A 26,635-nucleotide genomic window follows, 5' to 3' on the forward strand; every position below is an offset into this window, starting at 1 on the left:
ATTTGCAACAATTGGAGCTCACTTTGAGAGAATCACCAATTCCAAGAGATTTACATTTTTTATTCATTTGCATCCATTTTTATTTAAAGTACAGTCTTTCCTCTTGAAAACCTGTGGGGAACATAACAAAACTCACAACTAAAAATTCCTGAGAGAGGCAACAGGGAAGGGGAAGGCAGCTCAGAAGCATGAGACTTTCAGGGCTTGGCAGGACAGAGGCAAAGACGACCTGAAACTGAGTGCTGCTGTGTCTGCAGTTCGCTGTTCCCCCAGGGGAGCAAATTTCAACTAATGGCGCTTTAACTTAACTTTATTAGAGTGTTGCTTTTGTTTACTTTTATTTTCCTAATTTACCTGTTTATGTCGTTGTTTTTTGTTTTTATTACATTCTAGTAGCTTTTCAAAATTAGTTACTTTTTTCCTATTGTTATTATTGTAATTTGCCAATATGTCTATTTTGCCAATACTAATATACATGTTCTATATTTGATGTATGTTCAGTTGTTGTTGTAATTAGGTAACAAACACATTTTTGCCAAAAGTCTCTGTCCTGTTTTTTATTACACTTGACAAAAAGTGGTGCATTTCCAGAATTATTCTATAATCTCAGCATTTCAAGTATAAGTATTATATTTTGGGATTGATATCGGCAATACTAGCCCTGTAATTGCATGGTATTGGATTGATACCCGAATTCCCATTATCGTCCTCTCCTATTAGGTATCCCCTTTTGCCTTCAGATCTGCCTTAATCCTTCGTGGCATAGATTTAACAAGGTACTGGAAACATTCCTGAAAGAGTCTGGTCCATATTTCTGCAGAAATTGTCTCTACGGGTTTACCCAGTGGTCTACAACTTTGATCTTGTGCGGCCGCATGCGTGCCTCGTACAGGTTTGTGTATTTATTTCCCAGTAGACAGGCCGTAACCACAAATAAGGGCAGTTGTGACTAAGAAACTAGGTGTGGTCAGAAAATTATGGAACAACTTTTTCTGCCTTACTGTTTTCTTAAAAAGATGGATTATTGCTTGTCTTTTTGGTAATGTCCAATATGGCCATGCCACAGATTTGCAGTTCTGTGTTAAATTGCATGCCAAGAGCAGATGTTTTCAGAGGATTACATCTGAATGAAATATGAGTTCATCAAAGATTTGTCATAATATCTATGAAAAACCTGTAAAAGCGCTTTAAATGCAGAACGCGATACGAAATTCAACAGCCGTTTCTTTTGTATCTTCAAATTCAGCAAAAGTATGAAATAATGAAAGGACTAATTATCCACATTTTTATGAAATGAAACATTCTCCTCAATTTTCTTTTCCTTTTCGTTCATGAGAGCATAAACGATGACTTGTGTAAATGATTCAGAAGCTTGCACATTATAGAGAAACAGGAGAGAGGTCAGAAAGCCATCTTTTACTGTGTAAATGTATCAAATTTACGTCATAACTTTGGGCTGTCTTTTATATTCACAGTAACTAGCAAGAACTGTTCAAAATGTGATGGTTTACTGGTAATAATGCAGTTTGCAAAAGGGATGATGAAGTGTCACAGTCTTTCAGTATCCAGTTGCTATTTTAATTTTATTAACTTGATGTATTGTTGAATGCAAAAAGAAATGTGACAATCCTAAATGTGCTGTGTTTCAAAGGTGGACTTTGCAACTGTTTTTCTCACCCCTAACCTTGTAGTGACCTTCTGATGACCTTGTTGTGATTTTGAAAGTTCCATCTGGAGCATATTCATACCATCGGATGTCTTAAAGTATCTCACTGTGTTAAGCTAAGTAGAACATTTATGTAAATGTGTTTCCATGGGTTACAAATGATAAAATCAGAAGCTTTTGAAAAACGTATTGTCTCTTATTTGTACTCTGTTTTTGATAAAAAGGTCCTCCACAGGAACAGAAGACTTGAAGTATTATCCCCTCAGAAATGGAAGCATGGATGTGGCATTGAGAGGCTTGAAAATGGCTGCAGGAAAGCCCAATCTACATGACATGGTGTGGATTGCAGTGGAAAAAAACCTACACCAAAGATTCTCCTGCTTGGTCCAAAGTGGTCGGGACATCTGCTTTGTCGCCTTTTTGTTTTCACCATGGGGTTTGTCATGTTCTAGTTTATTTATTAAATGTTTCTGCAACCAAGTTGGGTCTCCTACATCTTGAGTTCTACACCACCAGTTCCTGACAGTGTGGAAGAACCTGAGTCAGTTTATAATCTATAATTTGTATTTAATCAGTATAACATTTTTTGCATATAAAATGTATTAAAAAATATAGTTATACATGAATAGACAATCAAATTGGACTGACATTTTAATCAAAGCGTTTGGGATAAGCTTTTTTTTTTCTTCTCACACGTCATTCAGCAAACACGTCAATTTTCTGATTTGTTCCATTTTCTGATTTAGGAACAGAGATGATTTGTAGATTAAAAATGATAAATACTATTTTGGAAAGCTTCATGGAATTTTCTTTTGTGTAACATTTTAAAAATAAGCACAGAGCAGTGGACCAAGTGTTCTGTCATTGCTCTTGGCAAATCACATCTAAAAAAGAAATCAAAACGAAATGTTAAAAAAATGAAACACAATAGGAAACCAGAATTCTTGTGATTATTACAGAGTATCTTTTCATGCCAAATAACTTTCAGTTGAAATGATGATCAGCGATGTCCCATTGTACCTACCCTTTTCAGTTTTAGTAATAAACAAAAACAAAAAAAGCACCACTTCTGAAAACAAATGTCATTTCCATAAATCATGAAAAAAATATTTTAAAAAAATTAAACAAGAAGAGCCCAGAAAAGAGATTATTTAATCAACATTAACCAAGCAGTGATGTCGTCATAGTTCCTACTTTTTCCGGTTACTTTTTTTCTATTATTTTTTAACATTTCATTTCTATTTCTGGAAACTACTTTTGTTTTCCAAAGTGTTTTTTTTTTTCTTTTTTACAACTTGTTTTCTAAGTTGAAATGCTCTTGTCAACGTGATTTTTTAAAGATATATTTTTTTACTTTTGTCTGGTAAAGGCAATTGCATCCAGATACCACTGAATGATAGAGGTAGTGCAAACATGAGGGAGATCTGTGCAAACATAGTTAAGATGCAGTCAAATACGGCTGAGCACATAAAACATGCAAGGAAGTCACAGCAATGGCAAGAAAATCACTGAGATAACTTCATCTCAGAATCTAAAAGCAAGCAGATTTAGTAGCCATGTGTTTTTGATGCTCTATGTAATCATTCATTTTAGAAGCCCAGAGTCTGTGTTGATGATGTCCAAACTGCCTGTGAGAACAAAGATACTGAGAGCAGAATAAGAAATAAGAGTATGTGAGTTGATATGCTAATCAGCCGTGTGTTTAGTCTTTCATACCAAATTGCTGTTTGGGATGTTTGTGTCTGGGAGTAAGCATGGCACCCTGATCCGACCTGTGTCGTCTCAGAGATAAAACTGAAATGTGATAAGCCCTCACATTTCTGCCTGTGTCTCAGATAGCCCAAGCTGTGAAATCACTGGCCATAAATTACATTCTCCACAGTATAAATTAGCAAAAATGATGAATCAGTTGACTCCTGCAGGGCACCAAGACCCACCCCCTCCTCCAAAAGAAAAAAAAAATGACAGTGAAAAACCGAACAAGGTTACCAAGGCCTCTTTTCTGTGCATAAAAAGTTCAATAAAAATCATCAAATTTTATTTTTTGGGGGCAAAGAAAATTTAACACAGAATAGTCTCCTTACTATATGAGGCAATGGAAAAAAAGGCACACTAATTTGGGTGACGGTATTTGATTTGTTTTTTTTTTTGTTTAAGCTGTTGCTAACCTAAAATGTGTTTTTTGTAAAGTTAAAATGAAAAACAAAACATGTCATTGTATGCTGTAAATGTGACTAAAAAAAAAGTAAAGTGCAATAGTGAAGTTTAACAATGTAATGCAATATATACAGTAAAAAAAATCATAGCATTCAGATTGTAAAAAAAACTTTAAAACATGACAGCACTGGAGCAAAAGTAGAGCCTCTCAGACTCAAGGTAAATAGAGAGAACACATAAATGTTTCACGACTGACCAAAAGAGTAAACATTCCCACCAAATGTCCTGGAGTAAAAACAAACTGCCAAAGCATAAATGGTAAAAGAGTGATTTATTCTGAAGGTAAGGAAGTTGAGCAATCAATCATCCGATGCATTTCCAACAAGTTTTGGGAAAAATCGCCATTGAGTATGCCCTGAAATACTGGCCAGGAATCGACCACAATCTTTTTGTTGCATTTTTATTTGTGTCACAAAAGAAATTTCAAATCCTTCCCTTTAAAGACCCACTCTGATTGATGTCATGTTTTTGGTGTTTTTAACATTTTCTTGAGGCATTTTTCTGACGTTGGGGGACATATGTTAAGAAAATTAGGCTTAAAATTGCATTACTGGGTATTTCTTTATCAAAATCGTTGTGAGTCAGGAGCAGATGAACAAATGCTTTTGGAAAAAGTATTTAAGTGACATAGAAGCTATTATGGAAAGCCTGCTCTGCTCCATTCTGATGCATCCACTCACAGACAAATAGATCCATTGTCTTCGGTTTTCTTGTCTGAGCTGGCATCTGGCTCACAACTGTTTGGCTGGATAGCTCCAATATTGTTCGCCATTTCTGTTGCGCCGGTAATGTTAGGTTGGGGGTGTGTTTAGTGGGAGAGCACGTACCAGATGGATGACAGGATGTGAGGGTGGGGTTGATATATGCCAACGGTCCTGCACACAACTTAGATATTAACTTATACTGCCGCTCTGCAGAAATTATATCCTAGAAAAAGTCACAGGTTTTTTTTTATTTTGGCGAAAAACAGCTTCATGATAATCAAAAGACCACTAAGAATGCTTTTACAATGGATCAAAAGATGATGAGAGTAAAACTTAAAGCCAATCACTATCATATTTCTGCCTTTTATAGCCATGGATATTTAATTCTTCACATTCCATAAGGTTTCTACAGACCTTCTTGACCCCGTTCTCCGTCAGGAATGATACTTTGGCTTGGTCTGGCCCTTAACCACCATCAGCATCTTGCCTACGGGGTTTATTATAGTCTGAGTTTATCCCACGCATCCAAGATGTCATCGGCTCAGAGTCTAACCACTAAAAATGTATGTACTTATTAGTTTTCTGCACATTTTCCTTTGTTACAATTACATCATTAATCATATTCCAAAGATCTCTTTTCATTGAAATCCAGTTAAAGCCACAAGGTGTGGAACCAGCATTTCATGTGCAATGTATTTCCAGGGTTGTGTTTTAAAGGTTACTTGTAGCATTGTCATTACTTACCAGCTACCAGCACACCTGTGAAACAAAACAGGCAAACAGGCTTTTTTTATGTTTGGATTTCAACAATAAATATGTATAAACTGTAAGTGAACAAATAGATACTTGTTTTAGATGCTTTAAGTGTCATGCTCAACATATCCCCTAGCAACTAGAATTCCCCTGGCAGGCTACAACTGTGGATGTCAACAAGCAGCAGCTGATTAACAATTTGCTGCAGATGCAGAACAGTCAGCCCACAGCAGGGCTGTAAATGAGAGAAAAGTACTGGTGGATGCAAGCAGTGAGCTGGAGTTTTACTGGTGAGGTGAAAACTATCTTAATTTACAGTAGAGATAGTAAAAACATTCTAAATCAAACCTGTGAATACGTCCATATATTTTGTTCCATGTTTTGGTGGTAAAAAAAATGCTCTTCTTTGTGACTTATTAGAAAAAAAACAGACAGTTGCCTCTTGCTTTTCTAAAACAGCTGGTATCTCTTCAAAGGTGACACAAAAAATGCCTTACCCAATTATAATGTAAGAATTTTACAAGTCTCCAAGTAAAATCCATCTGTCAGCCCTTGTTTGACACATACTCAAAATGTCAATTTTTTTTGTATCAATTTGAAATGAGTAACAAGAAAGCTGCTAGCATCTTGTTGCAATTTCTGATGCTATGTAATTTAGTTTATAAAATCCCTATACTGTCATCTTTTGATTTATTTTTGACACATTTCCAGTGTTCTTTGAATTATGATTAGGCAGTTTTTAGCCAAAATCCAAAATTCAGGCATTTTTCAAAAAATAGTTTCCGCAGAGCGGCAATAATTCGTTAGAAATTCACCTCTGAGATGTGGGCAGGACAATAGGTACAGAGTAAGCCTCTCCCCATTTTTCATTATCTACATGTTCACATTATCTCCCGCTAGCCTACGTCCCCTGACACCCACAACCTGACGTTAGTGGTGCAACCAAAATCGCAAACAACATTGGAGGTATCCAATGTTGGAGGTATCCAATTCACAACAATTGAAATAAAGACATACTTAGAAAAGCAAAATGTATCTTAATTTCCTTTATATATGTCCCTATAATGACAAAATGCTACAAAAACATGGTTTTCCTCAGAGTGACTGTTTAAAACTTGAAACACCTACAAGACTCTAGATGCTGTAAGTTGCCTGCTATGGCAATTTTTGGAGAATTTATGTTTTAAAATCTTTTGAGCACATTCAGTGAAGCCTTGTGACTCATGCACAAGGACTAGGAGCCTGCACAGTCGATTCCAGACATGTCTGAAATTCCCTCCTGAAACCTTTCTGATATTTGTCACCAACAGTTGCAGCTCAGTGGGACACAACCCCCCTGCAGTCTATAATGAGTTGAAATTTTGTATTTTGTTTTTTTTCAAGTAAAAGTAATTATTGTGAAATAAAATCTTAAAAGTAAGGAAGGGGATCATTTAGCTACAAGATGTTCCTATTGCCTAAAAAGTAATAAAAACACTTTTTTTGCCCTTTCATAAAACTTGGACCCACAAATAAAAAAAGGTATATCAATTATATTTTTGTAAAAGTGTGCATCCAATAAATTCCCTTGTATTGTGCAACTATCCGCATTGAAAGGATGAGAAGAACAAAGCAATGGCCCAAACTGTTAACAACCTTCCTTTAACCACCAAGAGAGAAGAAAAGTTTATAGTGCTTTTGTAGAAAGTGTGTTTTACTAAAAGGGAAGAATGGAGGTGATGCAATAGGGAGGAGAAATTGGTTGTGCTCAGGCGAGTGGTGAATCTAGCTAAAGAGGGGCAAAACAACACCGTGCAAGATTAGAAAGATTAGAAACTGTGGATAGAGGCAAACTGGGATTTGGGTCTCTCTGTTCAAGTAGTAAATGTTTGAGGATTGGAATTAATGGCTAATGAGAAAGCATAAGCTGCAAGAAAAAAATGCTGCAAGTTTAAGGGAATCTGAGAATAAGCTAGAGCTCAAAGGACCCTCTTTTACCATGTAGCTGCAACATGTCGCACTGACTACAGAGCAGAGCGCTGTCCCTGTGCTGCCCCCAATCAACAAGGAGGAAGGACTGATGTTGGAGTGAGAAAAGGGTCAGGAAGAGCTGTCACGTTCCTGTCCACCCTGGATACTATCTGTGCCAAATACTTGCATCTGGGACTGAGGGTCACGCATCACCTCAACGGTTGGTTCCTATGAGATGTCACACTTCCTGAAACTCACCAACAAACCCCCAGCAGTCTCCGGCTTCTTTGTTGCCATCTTTCTCAGTCTCACAGCTAAATCCCATTTTTATAGTGTGTTTAGACCTTTACAGCTTAGTCTTACACATGCATACCTGTGGATTCCATGGAAACAAGCACATTTTTTACTCACCTTATGAACTTTTGTGCACTTGTTTTAAAATTAATCAGAATAACTTGCCACATTGGCAAGAGATGAATTTGCATCTGTTGTATGTAGATGTATTTCTTACAACCACGCGTTGCTTCTTAACAAACACAGTGTGGAATTTAAGCAATGCAGGCTTGTCATTTTTATTATCACATTTAAAAACTGACAGAAGAGAGTTTAAGGTGTGCCTGCATCTGATTTACAGCAATGAATGTTAATTTGAGCTACAGGGTTTCCTGTTTTCCCATAGTGGGCGACCAACCATGCAAATGATTTTTCATCTAAGAAAACTATGAAAACTCAACTCATCTAAATGTTTGATTAATGAGACAAGGTGATGACTTCCACCTCAAAAACCATCCACTCTTTAGTGACACAAGTCTAAACTGCTAATATGTTTTTCCTTCATTTTTATTTCATAAAAAAGATGAAATATCGTCTTAAATATACAATTTACGAGAAAAATGGTCAGACAGTCCTTACATTTGTACATTCGACACTAAAAAAAAATAATAAAACAAAAAAAGCAGATAATGAAGCAGTTACCATATCTTTGGACTGTACAGTAGGTACTTATGGAGCATAAGTCACAGAAACAAAAAAAAATGCAATATGAAGAAGAAAAAAAATCATAAATAAGTCGCATCTTTGGGAGAAATAACAAAACGTGAATGAGAATGGAAATGTCATCTTGAAAAGCAAATCATAACAGAAAAGATAACGATAAAAAACAGAATATATGAACACTTCACTACTGTGACACATTAATGCTTATTTAGCTTAATGAAACATTTGAGGAATTTAGTATATTAATGCATCATATGAACAATCATTCATATGCTAACAAGTCAACAAAACTCTTTTATATCACTTCAACATTTTAACATTAATACCAGCGCATGTACTCACAGCTGGAAGAGACTTGGTGCGAAATGTCGAAGCAGTGCATTTCTTGCGAATCTCACTTTAGACTGTTTCTTTCACACCTGTATTCTGATATATAAAAGACGTGGTGCCATATATTCCGGCCAGACACAAACTGCAGTTATATCTTCTTTATGATCACTTTTCAAATGGTTGTCACTTCCGTGTATTGAAAAGGACCTAATCCATACGTCACTACTAAAGCTGAATGCCTGATTGGTCAAAGTTCAACTGGTTTAACTTTCAACACACGTTCAATTACTGCACATTTTGTATGTATAGCCCAAAAATGGACTTAGAACATAGTAGCATATAGTGACACATGAACGCAAGCAGGTTGGAACCCAAAAACCCCTAAATGCGCATTTACGCGCATTTAAAAAGATTTATTGGAAGTGATTGCTTGAAGGCCAATTTCCATGCCCGGTGTGAACATCACATTTGTCACACCCCTGGCCAAACTATGTATAAAACTGATACCTATACTCGGAATAATACAGTACTGTGAAGGTAAAAGTAAAAATAGGTCCAACATGCAGTTTTGTTCTTTAACGATTTAGGAATTGTAACCTTTTTTGTATTGTATTTTAAATGGGATGCCTTGCATTTTACTTCAAACTTTAAGGGAACCGTGGAAGATATACAGTATATGGGAAAATCATTATTCATGGAGGAAAAAGTGCTAACACAATACTTCTAGATCTTGTAAAAATCTTTCGGACTGTTACTACAGATACCTAGCCACTTGATAAGTTTATAGGAAAAGCAGAACAAGTAATTTATTTTTCACTTTTGCTAAATTACTGGTAAACTTGCAACCTGAATGTTTCTGACAGAATGCACACAAAAGACCCTGAGGAGAAAAACAATTCAAATAGATTTAACAAGCGTAAAGTAGGAATGTGGCTGCTGTTTCGTTACCATATTCAGCACATCTGGAAGGCAGGTGCAAACGGGAAAAATCACAAATGACTGCAGCCGTTATTTTGAGTAGGAGACCACCAAAGGCACCAAAAACAGCTCATGGTTTCTGCTTATGTAAATACTCTAGAATGCTAGAGGCAAAGATTTTTAAGACATTTCCACCTTTGCAATCTTGGAGCTTCTGGACTTTTTTTGGGCAAATATAGAATTTTTTGGGCGCTAATGTAGTCTTAATATCCCACCCGCTCTTGTGATTAAAGATAACAATAATTATGTCAAATGATGTTATCTCTTTTTCCAATGTCACACTTTTATATTCATTGTTTCTTTTTGTGCACAGTCTGCTCCTTCCTTCCAGTGCACCCTCCTTTCTCTGCTGCTGCATTCTGGGGGAAGTACCATTGACAGCCTTAACCACCACCTCTACCCCATCACTGGCACAGATACAAGCCGACCAACTGACCATTGTGCACTGTAATGGTTTGAGCATCCCACCTTGTGTCAAAGAAACCAGCACGTGCTTTGTATATTATAGATGTTTTTTCAACTACCGGTAGTTGCTCATGATCCTTGTGCTCCATATCTATTTTCCTTTTTTTTTTCATTTACCGTAGTTTGAAAAATCCTTAACCCCTATTAATATCCCTGTTGTGCACTCAGTCTTAACTGATCTTATTTAATCCAAATCAAAGACCACGTGTACTTTATTTGCAAATTATTTTATATACATAAAATTTTGCACTTTTTTTTGCAGATCTAGTAAAGTAGGCTTTAATATCTTTTTAATTTTGGCTGAAAACTGTATAAACATAATTAAAAGACCATTGATGACGTTTTAATAAGTATTACATTTTTATTTAATATTAAAATAATAAAAAAACATTTAAATTATTGTAGCCTGTAAAAAATCGGAGGCTAGTTTTGATAATTTACTTACAAAAGTACATATTAGGTGAAGTAGTGTACTTATTCAACCCCTTTTCTCTTCTTGGGAAGCGTAAAGCTTTACTGAGCACATTCTGTACACCTATTCACACACTAACACATTCATGGACTGATGGTGCCAAAGCTCTCTGCAAGACACAAAGTCAGGTTCAGCGTCCTGCCCAAGGATACGTCAACTGCACACAAGCATGTGAAACCAAACCCACAACTTCTGATCAGTCTTTCTTTTTAGGATGCTTCTGTTCAAAACAGTTCCACACAGGTAATAGTGTCCCTTTTTGACACCCATGTTCTGCTGGTGAAGGTTAGAGCTGAAGCCATTGGAGCAATTTATGACCCATAGTCAAGCGCAGAGAGTTAAATTGATGATTAATGATCATTTTTGATCTATTGTAAAATTGTTCCCAGTGTTCTTTTCATTATGATGAAAGCCAACATCAAAAATCCTGTGTTGTTGTCTAGTCATGGTTTCTGAAGAGCAGCAGGAGTTCTTAAGAAATTCGCCCATGAGTTGTGGGCAGGACTGTTGGTATGAAGTAAGCCTTCTTTTATTTTCTGTCATCCATTTGTTTGCATCCTGTCCCGCTAGCTCACAGCAACCCCAACCTAACATTACAAACAAAAAAAAAGTAATATTGGAGCTATCCAGCTGTACAGTTTTAAGCCAGATTCCAGCTCAGACAGGGAAAATGAAGACCTACATGGATGTAGTTGTCGGGCGGCAGTGACCTGTCGTGTCGTTGGGCAAAACACTTCACCACCCCTTCCTCCAGTGTGGCTCCACTGGTGTGTGAATGTTCATTAATGTCCCGGTGATGGTCAGTGGTGCCATAGGCACGAGCTGGCAGCCACACCTCTGTCAGTCTGCCCCAGGGCAGCTGTGGCTTCATCAGTATGAATGAATAATGGACACTTTGTAAGCGCTTTTAGCGTCTGAAAAAGCGGAGATAAATCCAATCCATCACTATTAATATTACTAGTGGTTACATCCGAATGGGGCTTGTGGCCTGCCAATTTTAGATTTTACGTAAAGAAAATTAGCTTTTTCAAATGGCAATTTTTGTCAATGATTTGTCTAAAGAAATACTCCACTATGAGAAGAAGAACATATTCAAAACACCAAAGACAGGTTGTTTTTATTAGAGTGGGTTTTTAAAAAAACTTCAACAGTATCATTCATTCATCTTCTTCCGTTTTGTCCCTTTCAGGGTCGCAGGGCTGCTGGAGCCTATCCCGGCCACTCGTGGGCAAAGGCAGGGGACACCCTGGACAGGTTGCCAGTCTGTTGCAGGGTCACACATCACACCCCCATTAACACCTATGGACAATTTAGAGTAACCAATTAACCTATGAAGCATGTTTTTGGACGGTGGGAGGAAGCCAGAGTTCCTGGAGAAAAAACCCACGTACGAACGGGGAAAACATGCAAACTCCACACAGAAAGATCCCCCATTGATGTTCTTTTTCTGGTCCCCCAGATGGGCTTGAACCGGGTCCTTCTTGCTGTAAAGGCAAGAGCGCTATCCACTGCACCACCATGCAGCACGTAACCTCAACAGTATTACTTTTTAAATTTTGGTGTAATATTGACGATTATACCAGATTGATTAGAAAAATATTTAAAACAGTTTGTTTAAATATGTTGTTCTTCTCATAGTGCAGTATTTCTTTAGTCAAATCATTGGCGGCTGGGTAGCTCTGTTGGTAAGGGAAAAGGCTGCAGGAATCCAGGGTTCGATTCCCGGAGGGGAGTAAACAATGGTACTGGGGGCAATTACCATATCAGTGGGTGCCCTTGGGCAAGACCCTAAACGCTGCTGCCTCCCGAGCGTGGCTCGTCTGCAGCTCACCGCTCCCCCAGGGGATGGGTCAAATGCGGAGAACAAATTTCGCACACCTAGGTGTATGACAGAAAGTGGGACTTTCTTTTTTTTTTTCTTTCTTCTTCAGAGCTTAAGACAATTTAATGTCTACTAAGGCCATATTTTAGGTAAATTATGTCTAAGATATGTAACGCCTTTATAAGCACTGCAGCCACCACAATGTGTAAAGGGAAGACAATCTTGTTTGGTACATTGTGGAAAACAGCTCCAGAGGTTTCAGATTTTTCCCTAGTACACAAACAACCTTTGTCAGCTTATTTAGATCTACTTCGAGCCTCTGATTCTAATGCTGCTGCTCCTACAGATAGGGGCATATAAAACTGCACTCTCCACAACACACTCATTAAAAGATCTGGAACATCTTACTTTAAACACTGAGGGAGCTAAACTTCATAAAGATATGCAGTCTGCTTTGCTGTGTATTAAAGCAAAAAAACAGAGGATAGAGGTTTTTTTTGTTTTTGTTTTTTTTCTAGCTAAAAACTCAGGTTTCTTTAGATCCTCCATGCAAGCACCTCTTTTTTCTGGTTTGGGCATTTTTAAATGTATTCGCATGACACCTGGAGTCACCTCATTTTTGAAATTCAAAAAGACAAAATTTACTCTACTCATATATTGCAATATATTACAATATGTACCATATTCATAGACTAATAAACTGAACAACATACACGTACTGTGGATGCTGTAGTTCCTTTCACATTAATACTCCTAACTGAAATTAACATGGTCATATTTAGCCTAATAATGACATTATCACTGCATAACATACGAATCCATTCTTGTGGAGATTCTACAGCATCTTCTGACCATCCCTTCATTGACTTTGATCACAGGTTATTGTTACAAAAAAGGCACAGAAACAATTTTTTATTTGCAATCAACAACTGTAGAAGCACTCCACAAATGACTGGTAAATTGGGAATTGAACAGAAAGAGAGGCATAATTACAGCTAAAAGTATTTTTGGAATAATTTTTTGTATACCCCCCCCCCCCCCCCCCCCACACACACACACACACACTATAGGACGCACTGTCAATTAACGGCTAATTTTTTAACTTATGTCATATAAAAGGCGCACCAAACTATAAGGCGTATTAAGCAAGACAAAAGAGTCAGAGATAATGCTGCCAGTCAATCAGACTTTATTAATTGCGTTCACAGTGACTCTAGAACTTGTTTGAAATACGCTTCAGTGGTCCCCAACTTTGTTGCTCGTGAGCTACTGCCCTCCTTTTTTGCCGCCAATCCTGCTTCAGTAATTAATTGTCACCTGGATCAGGTAAAGTCAGTCAATCAGTTAGTGGACTCAATCAATCCAGGTAATCAAATCAGCAATTACTGAAGCACGGTTGCAAAATAAGCGGTGCAGTAGTTCACAAAGAACACGGTTGAAGATGCCTGCACTAAACATTAACCACATTAGCATATTTAAAGCGTAATTACTGCTCGACAGTCAGCATAAAGGTGTTGGATTGGGGGGTTGAACCACCAAATGGTTCCTGTGCCTGCAGCTCACTCTTCCCCTTGACGATTTGTGAACTGCAGAGAACAAATTTCCAGTGTTGGGAGTAACGCAGTAACGGCATTGCAAGTTAAGTTACGCAGTAATCTAAATAATTACTTTTATCCTTGCTACAATGCTGTTATAGTTACTTAGTATAAATCATGGTGCGTTACTTCACAGTTGAATCAGTGCGGAGCGCTTCTTTTTGTTCCCTCGAGCGCTTCACAGCAAGACTGTCTTCTGTGTGACACAGGGAGAGGGGTGGGAGTCCCATTCGAGATCATAACTGTTTTCATAATGTACACGGATGACGAGAACACAAAATTAAATATGCAGCTAAAAACATAATTTCATACAATATTTGCTGATACTAGAAACCTTTATTTTTATGCAAAGTTTATTTTTCTCCTCATGCAAAGTTAATATTATTTATAGTTATATTTTTCTTGATACTGTTTTCTGGTGTGATAATTCTGAATGACAATGTTAAAGTTTAGGTTAAGGTGGAACATAATGGAAAATTACTTAAGTAATGTTAGCTAATAGAACTTGATACTTAAAATCTTCACGATCAGTTTGTATGAAGTCAATATAATTAATATTTGAATATGGCTTGTTACAGAGCTGTTGTGTGATAATTATGATAAATATTTACATTTCTATACTTGGGAGCCGGTTTAGCTCATGCTGGTTTGCGGCACCTTCCGTCCGTGAAACCAGGGTTCAAATCCAGGCTGCTCCCTGTTCCCTTCTCTACTTCTGTGCCGGTCCCAAGCCCATTTGCTTTGAGAAGGTGGCGTCAGGAAGGGCATCCAGCGTAAAACATTGCCAAGTTTACCATGCGACTTGTTCGCTGTGGCGACCCCTGATGGGAAAAGCCAAAAGAGGAAGATCTACGTTTCTATACTTCAATCCCCCCTCTCTCTATTGTAATTAAACAACATAATTACATTGGCAGAAATATACCAGAATACCAAAGTGTCACTTTCATTAAATTATTGCATTTAAATGCTTTGTTATTTTTGCGGGCAGCTAAGGAAACATATCAAATTATTTCAATTAGCAAAGTAACTGGAGTACTGACTTTGCTTAGTAACTAATTACTTTTAAGATGCAGTTTATAAGTCAATTACTTTTTGGGCAGTGTAACTAGTACCCATAACAAATTACTTTGTTTAAGTAAGTTTCCCAACAATGCAAATTTAATACACCAAGGTGCGTAACAGCTGATGCGACTTTAACCTTACCTGTAGCTCCCAACCTTGTTAGTAGCATGTATAAAAAACATAGTCCAACACTGGTGTTTGTTAGCCATATTAGCATATTTATAATAACAACCAACTTTGTTTGCAACTCATACAAAAAAAAAAGACTGACATTTTGACGGAGCGCTGTGTAGCTCCTAAAATCACTGACATCAGTAAGCCGAATTAACCGAAATAGGAAGTGCTTCGGATTAGAAGGTGCACTGTCGTTTTTTGAAAGAAATTAAGGATTTTACACTATAAGTGCTTAAATATGGTAATTGTAATATGGAGATGGTGGAATTGTTAAGTTCACATGCAGTGTAAGCAGAAGTGATTGATAACTTGTTGGCAAAAAAAAACAACCTTTGTAGTTGATATGACCTTGAGTTATTTTTCTTTTATGCAGTCATTTCAGTTTTATATTTTAGGGTGCTGGGACTTTGATGCCATCTTTTTAAAAAAAGTAGTTCCTCCTACTTTCTTTTTAACACTGCAAAAATACCCAAAAGCTAGGTGGATTTTGAAGTTGGATATATGTTCTTATAGTCTCAAATACACCCAGGTACCTAGGGATATATGTTCTCATAGTCTTAGTGGAACATATAACACTTCATTCCCAATTTTATAGCTGTGTGTCGGTTAATACTCTAAAACCATCCATCTTACCAGTGATCTAATGTGGCTCATGCTGACTGAGCGAAGAAACAGCTGAAACCTCCTTTTCTTTCTTGTCATTTTTGCTTCTGCTTTGCATTTGCAATACCTTTCTTTAAACTTGGCAAGGATACCAGGTATTTCAACTTGCAGTCGAATTTAAGGGCAAGAATAAACGCCTTGCTCATGTACATAACATGTTTGTTCCTTTGGGGACTCATTGCAACAAATGGCAAAAAGCATCCAACATTTCTTAGAAACTTACAAAGTTACTTTATATTTAAACCAGCAATAATAGTCCTCTGGATCACAAATACTCTACTACAGATAAATCCATTTATCAATTTTTCAAACCCCCTGAATCCTTTTTGGAGTCACGGGGTTGCTGGAGCTCTTGGGTAAAGGCAGGGTACACACTGGATGGGTTGCAAATCCATTGCAGGGGCCCATCTTATGCCAAAAATATGCATCTCAAAATTTTAATTTTCACATCAGACGAATTAAAAGACTATGTTACCAGCACAAATGTCAGACTTCTGAAAATCTTGTTCATCTCTGTGCATCGAAATCTTGGTTGGACTTCCTTTTACTTGAAATACTGCACCAATGCCCTTTGGCATGGAGGCTATCAGCCTGTGGAGCTGTCTAGGTGTAATGGAAGCCCAGGTTGTTGTGAAAGCTGCTTTCAGGTCATCTTCTTTGTTGTAGTGGGTTGTTTCTCATTTTCGTCTCCACAACAGCTCATACATTTTCCATTATGCGCAGGTCAGGTGAGTTTTCTGGCTAACCAAGTACAGCGTTGTCCTGGTATTTGAACTGGCTTTTTGGTGCCTTTGGTACTGAGGACAAGTTTCACGTTCTGGCAGAAGAGAAACTCAGCATTTTCTTATAACTTGTCAGCAGAGGGTCGTATCAAGTGCTCTAGACTACTGACTCCAGATCCAATGACTATTGTCTTAGAAAACCCATTACACTGGATTTCAAAATGTGTAGATTCTGTGGGTCTCCACTATCTACTGGAGAATTTGATGTCCAAATGAAATGCAAAAATCAACTGTATTCAGTCCTTTTTTTTCTCTCCTAGCTGTAACTTTTACCGTTCAATATCTTTTCCTCTTTTGTCAAATCAGCAATACTCCCCATGATTACCTGACTGACCCAGACTGAGAGACCATTTCAGTGCTCAGGAAATCTTTGCAGGTGTGGAGTTAATTTGGCTTATTATGGAGGAAAACTATTAAGGTAAAAATGTGTCTAAATGGACGAACTTGTAGATTTGATGTGACAACTTGTAAAATAGAATGTGAAAACTTGTGCACCAAAAATCTGCATCTGTGTGTAAAGTTCTTCTGCTATGAACTGGAAAATTTCCATTTGCATGTGTTCATTTAGAGTAACAACGTCAAATCTGTGACTACAACTGCTCAAATGTGCTTCTGCGTGAATCTGCTGGCGCAAATCACATTTGCGCTACAACTGTGGTCTGACTCCTCACACATTCCATGCGAGAAACTGCATCAAAACGGATCTGTGTCTGATAATGAAACTGGGGGGGAGGGAGGGTTAGAGGAGGGGGGAGTCAACCAATCAGAGTGCAGCACTCAGAGGACTTGGTAAAGTTAGAAAGGTCTTCACAGATTCAGACTCCTTTCAAAAACTCTTCTGATAAACGTTCAAATGTGACAGCAAGTATCTCAATCCTTTTGTATTAGTTTTCCTCCATTGGTTTGGCTAATTTCTTGAAACAGAAATTACATTGTGAAAATTCTAAGATAATTTGGCAAAACAGTCTTACAGTTCAGCACAACACTTTAGTTCACTTGCAAAATCAAATATATCTCCCAAAACTTTTCACTAATGCTTCAAAACTAAATTCCTTTCCCACGTAAAAAGTCAGTGCCACGAAAATGGCAAAGATCCTTCTCAATTGCTTTGGCTCATTCCATTTCAGAACTCCTGGGTGGTGATGAGGTGCTTGTCTGGGGCTGGTTGGGTGGTGCTCGTCTGGGGCCGGGCCTCACCCTTCTCGGGTGGGGCCCGGCGTTGGCCTCTCCTGGCGCAGCGGGGGGGCTGCTCTCCTGGTTGGGCCGGGGCTGCGCTCTCTGTCCCCCCGTGCCTCCCTGCTCTCTGGCTCTGGGGGCCCCGCGGCGCTCCTTCTGGCCCTGGCCTGGGTGGTGGATGTGATCGCCCGGGGGGCGGTTGTTCTCTGCCTTCTTCCGTGTGGTGTTGGGGGTTCTGGCTGCCACAGCCGCCTGCGGTGGGGGTCTTGGGGTGGGGATGGCTGGGCACTCTCCCTCCTTCTTGTCACGTTCCACCATCCATTTTAGAAGAACATAAACACTCAACTGAGCACAGGTGTTAGCTCACCTTTGCACAAACACTTTGCGTGATTGAATGAAATATTTCACAATAGTTGGTTTAAAGGCATAAGTATGCATGTGTGAACACTATCCGAATTGTGTACATGTCAAGGCAAGAAGTTTCCACTTCTTTGCCTTGACCCGGGCTGGAGCCCGGGTCAAGGCAAAGAAGTGGAAACATAAGCCCGCTGTTCCGGCGATCATTACGGGGAATGTACGCTCTTTGGCCAACAAGACGGATGAGCTGGCGGCAACGATCAACACGCAGAGGGAATACAGGGAGAGCAGTTTATTGTGTTTCACTGAGACGTGGCTCCATCCCCATCTCTCGGACCACAGTGTTGCTTTACCTGGCTTTGTGACCGTGCGAGCGGACAGAGACGCCGCTGCATCCGGTAAGAAGAAAGGAGGGGGAATAATACTCTACGTGAATGAGCGATGGTGCAATCCAACACACGTTTGTGTCAAGGAGCGACTCTGCAGCCCGAACGTCGAACTATTGGCGGTCGGATTGCGGCCTTACTATTTGCCCCGAGAGTTTACATCTGCCATCGTGGTTACTGTCTACATTCCACCATCAGCTGATGCTGACGCCGCGACTGACGTCATCAGCAACACCATCTCCCGGCTACAGGAACAACAACCAAACGCATTTATAGTTATCACGGGGGACTTTAATCATGTTAACTTGGACGGGACTCTTACTGAATTTACGCAGTATGTGGACTGCCCCACCCGTGACAACAAAACCCTAGATCTACTGTATGCTAATACCCTGGGAGCATACAGCACTACAGCCCTCCCCCCCCCTCGGGAGGTCTGACCTCAACCTTGTACTGCTTTCTCCTAAGTACATTCCTTTGGTCAGGAGAATGCCCCTGTCCAAAAGGAGGGTGAAGAAGTGGACTCCAGAGGCTGAGGAGACCCTGCAGGACTGCTTCGAGTGCACAGACTGGGATGCTCTCTGTCTGCCCCACGGTGAGGACATCAACAGCACGACTGACTGTATCACTGAATACATTAAATTCTGTGAGAACACCATCATGCCCACGAGGACTGTCTGCTGTTACCCCAACAACAAACCGTGGATTACAAGTGACCTGAAGGCCCTTTTGAATGAGAAGAAGAGGGCCTTCAGGTCGGGTGACAAGGAGTGGCTGAAAAGAGTGCAGCACCAGCTGAGAGACAAGTTGAGGGAATGTAAGAATACCTACAAGGGAAAGCTGGAGGCAAAACTCCAGCAAAACAACATGAGAGAGGTGTGGTCTGGGATGAAAAGGATTACTGGATGCGGGGGGAGAAGCAGATTATGTGAGGGCGACAGAGAAAGAGCTAACGACCTGAACATCTTTTTCAATAGATTTAGCTCTCCTACTGCACAGGTCCACCCCACCCCCCCTCCGGCATCCTCACAACCACCCATCCCTCATTATGCAACCCCCCTTCAACCCCCCTCTCCCTCATCTTCCTTTTGTCTACCTGACCAGACTGAAACCACCCCCGACCTTACACCAACCCAGCCCCCCCAAATGACTGTGACGACCGACCAGGTGAGGAGACAGCTGGAAAAAATTAACCAACGGAAGGCTCCTGGCCCAGACGGCATCAGCCCCAGGATATTGAAGTCCTGCGCCGCCCAGCTTTCCACTGTTTTCCAGCACCTCTTTAACCTGAGCCTCAGTCAGATGAAGGTGCCGGACACCTGGAAAACAGCATGTCTGGTTCCTGTCCCCAAGAAGACTGCACCCTCTGGACCTAGTGATCACCGCCCTGTTGCCCTCACGTCCCATGCAGCTAAAGTGCTGGAAAGGATTTTGTTGTCCCACCTGAGACCTCTGGTGAAACCATCTCTGGACCCACTTCAGTTTGCCTACCAGCCACGATTGGGGGTGGAGGATGCTGTTATTCACCTGCTGCAACGTGCTCACTCTCACCTGGATGGAGGGGGGGACACTGTGAGGGTCACATTCTTTGATTTCTCCAGTGCGTTCAACACCATCCAGCCCTGGTTACTGGGTGAGAAGCTGCAGCGGATGGGTGTGGGCGGCGCCTTAGTCTCCTGGATCATTGACTACTTGTCAGACAGGCCGCAGTTTGTCCGGCTGGGCGGTGTCCTGTCTGACGTGGTGACAAGCAGTGTGGGGGCCCCACAGGGAACTGTGCTCTCTCCCTTCCTGTTCACTTTATACACCAGTGACTTCCAGTACAACTCAGAGTCTTGCCATCTTCAGAAGTTCTCTGATGACTCTGCTGTTGTTGGCTGCATTAATGGTGGGCGGGAGGAGGAGTACAGGGATCTTGTGGATGAATTTGTGAGATGGTCTGGAGAAAACAACCTGCAGCTGAATGTGGAAAAGACCAGAGAGATGGTGATGGACTTCAGGAAGAAACCACCAGCTTCCCAGCCTCTCAGCATCCTTGGCAGAGAGGTGGCAGAGGTAGAGGAGTACAAGTACTTGGGAGTAATCATCGACAACAGACTGAGCTGGAAGAGCGACAGCACTGCTGTGTATAAGAAGGCCAGCAGCAGACTCCATTTCCTGAGGAGGCTGAGGTCCTTCAACGTGTGCAGCAAGATGCTTGAAATATTCTACCAGTCTGTTGTGGCCAGCACTCTGTTCTTCTCGGTGGTCTGCTGGGGGGGCAGCATATCTGCTAGGGACAGCAATAGACTGAAAAAACTGATCCGAAGAGCTGGCTCTGTAATTGGTTGCAAAATGGACACGTTTGAATCTGTGATGGAGAGGAGGACTTTAAATAAACTGGTATCCATCATGGATAATCCTGAGCATCCTCTCCATCCTGTACTGGACGGTCAGCGGAGCTCCTTCTCCAACAGACTAAGGCAGCTTCGCTGTCACACAAACCGCTTCAGGAGATCTTTCATTCCTCACTCCATTGGACTCTATAACTTGTCATCCATGTGCAATAGATAAAGTCATTTATGGTCCGTCTATTTTCTCTCTCCTGATGTGGCATGCAATACGACTGTGCTAATTCACTGATGTTTCTTTCCGATTGATTGTTTTGGTTCTCTGTCATCTATTGTGTGTAAGTTTGTATCTTGAGCCTAACGCCGACGCTGCAACAACTGAATTTCCCAAGCTGGGATCAATAAAGTATCTTTATCTTTATCTTATCTATGTTGACATGTGGACATTTTTGGAGCCAACAGGTGTGTTTAAAACATTTGACTGTGTGTGTGGACAGGCCCCGCCCTTTCAGATTTGTATTACATCTGAACCTTACGGTAATGATAAACATCCAGTAGCATGTTGCTTTATGCTGCTTCATGGTTTTACCCCCCCCCCCCCCCCCCCCTCCTTTGAACACCCTCCTATCCCCCTTTCTCTAACATCCCTCTCTCTTTTTCCCTTCTTTCCTTCTCCGTCCGGTCCAACACAAAAGATTTTCAAATATGATTAAAATGAATAACGTTTGGCCTCTATTACAAAAGGGGTTTATTCAGACATACCTCTGGTTTGTCAGAAGATTTATAACCCACTGTTGTTAAAGTAAAATATGTCCTACATAAGAGGCCTTCAGCTTTCATCTGTCTGCCCAGCTGTTGGACAGGACAAGTTTAAAAAAATAAAATAAAAAATAAAATAATAATAATAATAATAATATAAACACAAAAAAACAGTAAAAATGATATGCAGTCTACAGTGCTGTAAATAATGCTTGAGTTTCAGAACTAACAGTTCTTCACTGGTTGCTGTCCTCACCCTCCCTGTCCTGGCCATCGTCCTCACCCTGCTGGCCATCCACATGCTGCTGTCTGTCTGGCCACAGATTCTCATCCACATCACAGCAGATATTCTCCTTTGCGATGTGACGAGGGAAGAAACGGCGTGCATGACGCAACCATCCCCTACACTGGTCTCCTGTAATATCCTCACACGCAGCATCCATTGCATGGAGCAGGGCTCTCTGATCTTGAACCCGATGCTCATACACTCTCCACCTCCAAGCGGATAAAAACTCCTCAATAGGATTGAGGAAAGAAGAGTAAGGTGGTAGGAACACTATGACGATCCTTGGATGAGTAGTGAACCAGGCCCTGATGAGCGGGCCACAGTGGAAATTCACATTGTCCCATTCAATAACATTTAGGTGAGGCCCTACGAGACCTCTCTCATTTTCAGGGATCAAATCAAAATAATAATCAATGTATCAAATGTTCCAAAGGATTCATATATCGTATTCATGGTATTATGTTTTTGACTAATTTTGAGGATTGAACAGGCTATTGTGCATGTGATGACTTACACAATGAAATCATGCTGACTCATTTTGGAGTGAACAACCATTACTGAGAATCAACAATCAGTTTAGATCAACAAGATCTATTCACTTGGAAATTGTGCTAAATGTAGGCTACCTGTACTTAATCATTTGCAAAGATGTACTGAGACATTGAGACATGTACTAAGACATTTGCAATTTGAGGAAATTAATGAGAAATTTAATTTTGTTGTGAACAATTGCCAAGAGGTTTGGAGGTTTGTCCATGTTGTTTTGAGAGAAGAAAGATGGCGCCGGTGTATGTGGCCGCTCGTCTACTCTCGTTCCTGTTGTTCATAGTTGTTTTATTTCTGTACTTTGGTACGCAATTAACAGAGTCTCTGCTGGTATACAATCGTCAGTTCCTTTTAGGTCATCAATATGCCAACTCTGATCTAACTTTGTTTAATTATTATGGGCGCCAAACACTACCCCCTTTGCTTTCGGGCATCCCAGCTCACCTGCTCAGGGCGTCGGCCCTCATCCTGCGGCAGAAGCGTCATCGGAAACGCGGCAAGCGCGGGGGCCGTCTGGGCACGCTCCCCGTCCTCTTCACGAACTGGATCTGGATTATTTCCCTGCTTCATGCCGTCCTGGCCCTTTTTGGATCCGCCCAAGGTCTCCTCCGATCCACAGTCTGCTGTTCCGGCCAGACTTGGACTGGTAAACGCCAGATCGTTGGCGAACAAGACGTTTATTCTGCGTGATTTTTTCACTTCTCGCTGTTTGGACTTCCTCTTCGTGACTGAGACCTGGGCATGTCCCGGTGAGTGCAATACTTTTGTAGAACTTTTACCAGCTGGTTGTTCTTATTTAAGCTCCCCACGAAAGTCTGGACGGGGAGGAGGAACGGCGTCTGTTTTTATGAATGATTTTAAGTGCAAACAACGCTGTGTGCGCTCATCATATTCCAGCTTTGAACTGATTTTATTTGAGGTGGGAAGGTCTGACCCGGTCCTATGCGCTGTCGTTTACAGACCTCCTAAGTACAACAAACACTTTGTGAAGGATTTCTCTGACTTTTTGGCTGAAATTATGCCATTGTATGATCGTGTTCTTATTGTTGGGGATTTTAATATTCATGTGTGTTGTCCTGAAAAGCCGTTGGTGAAGGACTTCTTAGAGATCATTGACTCTTTTAACCTAGTTCAGTGGGTGTCTGGAGCCACTCATGAAAAAGGACATATACTGGATCTTGTTCTCTCCTATGGATTGCCTGTTTTTAATATGGAGATCTGTGGCTTAGCTATTTTAGATCACATGCCTGTGGTGTTTGAAGCTGAACTTTTTCGTGCTGCAGTTAAATCTACCGCTCCTCTTCAGCGCTGCAGGATTATTAACTCTTCCACTGCTGGCCAGTTCTCCTCTGCTTTTAACCAGCTCACTGCTCCCTCCTCTGCTGCTGACATTCTGGAGCTCAGTTCCTGGTTTCATTCCTCCTGCAGTAACATCCTGGAAACTGTGGCTCCTCTAAAGATATTAAAGCCTCGTTCTAAACCTGAGCCCTGGTTCAATGAGAGAACCCGGGCAGCTCGGAGGGCCTGTAGAAAAGCAGAACGTTGCTGGAAGAAGAGCAAATTACAGATCTCACTACAAATCCTGAAGAACATTTGGAACCTTTATCAGGACACTGTAAAACAGGCTAAAAAAGAGTACCTGGCCAATATTATTATTTCTAATCAGCACAACCCACGGGTGCTTTTTAAAATGGTAGATTCAGTTCTTAATGTTCTACAGGCAGAGTCTCTTGAAGCTTCACCCGACCTGTGCAATATGTTTTTAGAATTTTTTAATACTAAGGTTTCGATCATAAGGGCTGGCATTATTCTCCCTTCTTCTGACCCTTCGACTTATGTTTGTTGCTCAGCCATTTTCAGAGACTTTGAGCCAGTGTCTCTTCAATTCTTAAATGAGTTGGTCAGTCAAAGCAAACCATCAGGTTCTCCCCTAGATTCTATCCCTCCCAAACTGTTCAAGGAGGTTTTCCCCAGCGTTGCACAGACGGTCCTTTCAATCATCAACAGCAGTCTGGCTGCTGGTGTCGTCCCTGCTGTTTTTAAACATACAACAGTCCAGCCTCTACTTGAAAAACCTAGCCTGGACAGTGCTGTGTTGGCTAATTTCAGACCCATCTCCAAGATGCCCTACATCTCAAAACTCCTGGAGAAAGTGGTCTACTCGCAGCTAGATGACTTCCTAAGCCAACATCAAATTCTTGAAGTCTTCCAGTCTGGTTTAAGACCCTTGCATAGCACAGAGTCAGCATTACTAAGAGTCAGAAATGACATTCTACTGGCTAATGATGATGGAGACTATGTCGTCCTGGTTTTGCTGGATTTAACAGCAGCATTTGACACCGTAGACCACAGTATTCTAATATCTAGTCTCCAGGGGCCTCATTTATAAAACTTTGCGTAGGATTTGCGTCAGAAGTGGCGTACGGATGAAACATAGGACGTGCGTACGCAAAGAAATATTCGGATTTATAAAACCGTGCGCACGCACATCCTACGCATCTTTCCCTTAATAAATCACAACCGATTCTAAATGCAGCGCAGCTTTTTGCGGCTTCATGACACGCCCATATTTGTCCATAAATAGTCCGTGAAACGCCCACAAATGAATATTCATTGATTGCGGAACCATGGCAAACACCGAGAGGAAATCAAAAAAACGTAACTTCACTCAATGTGAAGTAAAAGTTATCGTTGGCGAGGTGGAAAAGAGGAGAAAAGTGTTGTTTGGAGGGCACAGTGTGGGCATTACTAATGCCAAAAAGGCACGTGAGCGGCAAACGGTGGCGGACGCCGTAAATGCTGTAGCCTCACAACCATTCGAGGTTGTGAGGCTACAGCGCTCCATCGGGGGGGGACACCGGAGCGCCAGATGCATGCGCCGGGGGGACCGGAGCGCCAGATGCACCGGGTGACACGCGTGGTTCCTCCGAGTGCTCCTCTGTAACGCCGGGCCCAAAAGCCCGCAGAGGTCCAACAGGACGGCTGGAGGAAGTCAGAACCGGCTCATAAGCCACTCGTCCTCATTTGCCAGCACGTCTTCTTGCTGTCTAAAAATGCGTTCACTCCGAATTCTTCCATTTGCCACATCTTCTAAGAGCGTAAGATCAGCCATTGTGCGTCATTACGCATTGTGATGGGGCATTTTATAAGCTACAGATGGATGTCGGTAATAATCCACGTGGAAATGGGAAATTGATCTGCGCAAATGTAATTTCTTGTTGCTTTCTGAATGGTTGAGACATACGCCATACATTGTTTTATCAAAAATAAAACAAACTAAAGGCATATGCATGAATACCATACTTCCATAGCTTATGAAGAAATGTTTTAATATGAAAACAACTTTCCCCAGTGGATAATTAGTACGTCCGTCCGCACGCCCACATCTTTGTCTGCTCCTCCAGACGGACACACTGACGAGAATATCAGTTTTGTACATTATTTCGTTCTGTTAACTATATTATTTATGAGGATGAATTGCACAACATGCCAATATTGCAGAACATATTTCACTTTTCTTTTTCCAAATAAGTGTTCATTTGAATTTCTGTTGTAATTTTCGTTTGATTGTTTTGTTTGTTTCACTGCTGATCGATCAAACGGGTGTTCGTGTAGGCTGTTAATTGTCAGACTTGCTTTGTGAAGTCTTCATGTTATTTCTGAGAGGCAGGATTGTCATTTTCACTTTCACGTGTTTCTTCCATCTGCCGACGGTGTCGCCGTTTCTCATTTCACCCGTTTTTGTGCGTACGCCTGGGTCAGAGCTTGCGTGGAGGACCGCACATTTTCCCGTCAAGTTTGCTTTTTATAAATCTCAACTATTGCGTAGAGAGTGGCGTACGCCTTCTTTTGTGCGTACGCAACGTTTATAAATGAGGCCCCAGAACTCTGTGGGGATCCAAGGTACAGCACTGGATTGGTTTAAATCTTACCTGGCAGAAAGAACCATGTGTGTCAGCTTGGGTGGTTTTGAATCTACCTCAACTCAGGTTTCTTATGGGGTTCCACAAGGATCGGTTCTAGGGCCACTTTTGTTCTCTCTGTATCTGTTACCCTTAGGGTCAATCTTGAGGAAGCACGGCATTTCTTTTCACTTGTACGCGGATGACAGCCAGATCTATCTGCCATTAAAAAAAGATGATCTCTCCATGAAGCAGCTCCTGTCA

The sequence above is a fragment of the Oryzias latipes genome, chromosome 14 (assembly GCF_053564925.1).
Source record: "Oryzias latipes strain Hd-rR chromosome 14, Olatipes_Hd-rR_3.1".
Taxonomy (NCBI): Eukaryota; Metazoa; Chordata; class Actinopteri; order Beloniformes; family Adrianichthyidae; genus Oryzias; species Oryzias latipes.